Here is a 4,222-nt window from a genome sequence, read left to right on the forward strand (position 1 = left end):
CACACACACACACACACACACACACACACACACACACACACACACACACACACAACCCTTTCTCAGCCTCTGTGAGGACAATTGAAGCTTGCAGCCATTTAGTCCAAATTAAACTCCTAATCCAATTTAACCCTTTCTCTAAAGTCAGCCATAAAACCATTTAACCAAAGTTAGCATAAATAAATCGTTCAAAATCTCCTTATTTTATGAAAACATCCAGGACCTCTCAGTGTCTGAAACGAGAACGGGTCCCTACAAAGATGGATGTACGACTGCACACACACACACACACACACAAAGGAGCGGGGGACAGAGCTGAATTCCCCAGGGACACCCTACTGTTGTCCTGAATACTAATGAGGAAAATGGGAGGCAACAAGTGTGAAATTCCAACAGCAGCTATTCAGCTTTAGGGGCCTTGTTTTGGATGATATAAAGCAGAGCACAAGATGGAAGGTAAAGCAACTCTGTTTGGTTACGTTAAGCTGTTTAGGTTAAAAATAAAACAATTTATTTGCTCTTATTTGGGCACAATCTCAGTAACACACACGCACACAAACACACACACACAAAAACTCATATCCTATTCTCTGTTCAACATTTACAAAAGATGTTAATTCACTTTGCGCCGCTCATGTCTGTAAATTAAATAAAATTAAAATTCTGAAATGCTTTATTAATCCCAGAGGTAAGTTAAATGTTCTTGTCTCTCATAATATCCAAGATTCCTTAAATAGTAGTTGTGGAAATGATGGTTGTGATTAGGTGGGATCTCCTGCGGCTTTCAGTATTACAGCAGATCTGAAGAAGCCTCTGACTGAAGACAGTCTGTTCTTGGAAGACAGTCTCAGAATAACAATGTTTTCATTTTAGGAAAAATCCTTGGTAAACGTTTTTTCTTTTCTTTTTTTTTTTTTTACTTCTTCACTTCTGTGATCTGTGTTGCTTGTTCTCATAATCACATTTATTTATTTACAAAAGGAGCAGTGCATAATAGTGAAGAAACAGAAATAATTTAGATGCCAGTTTGTAGACCAAAACTAATTATGTCCTTGTCCCTAATAATTCACAAGAAATATTAAAAAAAAAAGTCTGCACACGATACAAATTCTCTAGTGACATATTCATATCGAAGCACGCTGCACAAATTGTGACATTTACTTAGCATGATGTCAAACCAAGCGTGTAAGAAACCTGAAGCACTCTCTCAAAACGACTTGGACAAAAGTTTATATATCACTTTCTAAAACTGCTTTCTCTAAGCTGTCTGTTTTCCTTCCATTATTAATGTTGATGGGTTAAACTGTCACAATGACCTCTGGCGAGTCACAGAGGTGAAAGGAAAGCCCCTGATCGGATGTCCTTAGAGCGTCTGTAAATAGAAAGACAGTAGCAAGAGGCTGAGGGAGGGACAGAGGAGAGGCGGGGGATAATAATGATGATGATGATGATGATGATGATGATGATGATGATGATGAGCCACAGTGACAGCAGCGTCTACTTCTGCCGCCTCTTTTGCGTCTGTCTGCAGTCAGGAATTGACCGAGGACGCCGCGTCACTTTGACCCGACTGGGACAGTGAGAGACCGGCGTCATTGATCTGCTGAAGTCCAGCGAAACGGGCGCTGCGTGTCAGCGCGGGAACTTCTTTTTAAGACAAAAGTTTTTGCATCGTTGTGGAGAAGGAGAAGTCCACGCTTGTTGGTTTGCTAGGGTTTTTGTTTTTGTTTTTGTTTTGTTTTGTTTGCTTCGGGAACATGATCTGAGCCTGGAGGTGTAGCAGCCAAATCCGTGGGGGAGAGACGTCAGAGAGGACCAGCGGGTGAGCTGTGAAATGTTTTGTTTTCGGTCTGAATGCAGCCGCTCATGTCGGAGGGACAAACACACAGCGACCGATTTGAAGAAACCCACTAAATAGACTATATGGAGCGCCAAAGTGTCACGAAGTTAAAAATAAGTCATTAAGACATTATTTGTACCAGTCATAGTTAAACAGAAACACATAAATATTTGTCAAGACTTTACGAAATATTTTAGTGTGAAATTCAATTAAATAAAAATGTCGTCATATTTCATTTTCATGTCTAATTAGTACATTAAATACTTCTTGTAATGTGTGCATCAATATCAGATGTCACCACAGATCACTTTCACACACAAACAAGAAATAACTAGCAAAATAGGGAAATAATTGAATATGTTTTTTTAATCAAGTCTTTTAATATCCTAATTAGACAAATATTGATTTAACTGATTTTAAATGTATTTCCTATTTTTGATCATTTATAACACGTCATGCACCATTGAACTGTGGCACTTTCAGAATGTCATGTATTTCTGCTGAACACTATATGTCAACCAAATACCAAATATAAAAGTGATATAAATATGACTTGTAACAGCTAAAAGGTTTATTGCTTTTATGTATTCCCCTTTTTTTCAGACCCAAAGAGATAATACTTTTTCTTTTAATTGAACTGCAAACTATAAACTATGGGACTGTTGTTTTTTTAGATAAAGCAAAAGCACAAGTTATATTTAATCTTCTTGATTACGGTTTCAATACATTCAGCTGGAATCGGCATACGTTGAATTGCATTGAACTCCGTAACATTTATAGCCTTAGCTAATTTGCTGTGCATGTCCACAAATGGGCCGTAAACAACATAAAACAGTTTAAAAGTCAATAAAACAACGTAGCTTGAAAGAGACCACAATGAGACAAGAAGCATCATGGAGCCATCGTGGTCTGGCTGCTAACAATGACAACAAGCCTGGTCTTCTTTAAGAATCTAAAAACGTCCCAGACTGGAATCAGCTTCAAGCCCCCAGTAAATAATTCCTCCTTTTAACGGACATGAAAAGCTGCTTGACCAAAGTGATTTTTACAGAAAGGTACTAGTTCTTTCTGCTGGTTACTAAACCTCCAGATCTAAGAGAAACCATAAAGTCACCCAAGCTTGACCCTTAAAACATTATGATATTTTACAATATTTAGTAAAGTTGTCAGAGTTCATCTTTAGCAGCTTTATTAAATAGTTGTTCTCTGAAATTGTAACTATGATGCAAGGTCACCCACCTGCTCTTCACCCACATGTGAAAAAGTCTTTGGCCAGAGTCTCTGATGCTATTTAACAATCATATTAAAACCAAACCTTCCTTTGAAAATGTGTTCAATTTTGTCTTTTAGAAACAATCACCTTAATTATCATCTTCACATATCAACCCAAGTGAGGTAGTCCACTGCATTGATATGCACAAATACTAACCTGCTTTCCATGTGGTCACTGTTAACATGGTTTGTTTTTGCATGCAGAGCCCACTGTGCATTGTTCTGCAAACAAGCACATTGGTGCATCACACAGGCTGCATTTGCATTTGATTTTTTGTTTTGCATGTGAACACAACAAGGCTCTATGTCAGACAGTGACACTATTCATACGCTGAGGCTAAATCTCACACTCTTGTTGGATTACAATGTTTTCTATTCCCAGTTTCAGACGGTCGCTGCAGCAGAGCACAGTGATTGCATAACACTAGATTCTATCTTTGTATTGACTGTGGCCTTAGGGAGTGTGTTTGCAAGTGTTGGAGGTGGTTCAGTTAAATCCTGTGATCCTTGAACCTTTAAATCAACCCCAGTAACGTTGTAAACACTTTCACGTCTCTTCCACTTAAGAGTTTGGCACATAATTTTAGGAATGAAGAGATGGTTAAAGTGAAAGCTTCAGCAACCATCAATGCTGCTAAGCATTGTTAGCTGCTGCTAACAGCAACAAGATGCTTAGCTAATCTTGCCAAGTTAAAGATTAGCAAATCTTTAACTTTAAGATTTGCTAACTCCAAATGTGCAAAGAACTCCAAAGGACTTTCCATAAACATCACAAATACAAGACAAATAAATGAAAATGTTCTGTTCTAGTCTGCTTTGCAAAATACTCAAGATCAGTCTGGTTGGAGGGAGACCATTAGTGTACATCAGTTCTCAGTGTCATAAGGTGTGAGGTTGTTGGTGGTGAGGGGAGACGCTGAGACCCAGGTTATGGTGATGATGAAGGTTTAATGATGAATAAGCACCCAAACAGTCCAAGGCAGGCAGCACGGCAGGAACAAGCACGCAGCTAAATACCGGTAGCAACTGTCAAACGGACTAGACGGAACAAACACAAACCACAATACATACAACGAGGATCCGACAAAGAACACAGACAACCGGTGGGTT

General features: G+C 38.7%; 1 long non-coding RNA gene across 1 annotated transcript in view; it reads left to right on the forward strand.

The window, feature by feature from the left end:
• The first annotated feature begins 1,357 nt into the window (after positions 1-1,357).
• Positions 1,358-4,222, forward strand: part of LOC107837511 (uncharacterized) — an 8,173-nt gene continuing 5,308 nt past the window's right edge. Inside the window, exon 1 of the long non-coding RNA XR_001663525.1 lies at positions 1,358-1,822. This is a non-coding gene — a long non-coding RNA (uncharacterized LOC107837511). The remainder of the gene's footprint in view (positions 1,823-4,222) is intronic.

The sequence above is a fragment of the Poecilia formosa genome, unplaced genomic scaffold, assembly GCF_000485575.1.
Source record: "Poecilia formosa unplaced genomic scaffold, Poecilia_formosa-5.1.2 Scaffold5, whole genome shotgun sequence".
Classification (NCBI taxonomy): Eukaryota; Metazoa; Chordata; class Actinopteri; order Cyprinodontiformes; family Poeciliidae; genus Poecilia; species Poecilia formosa.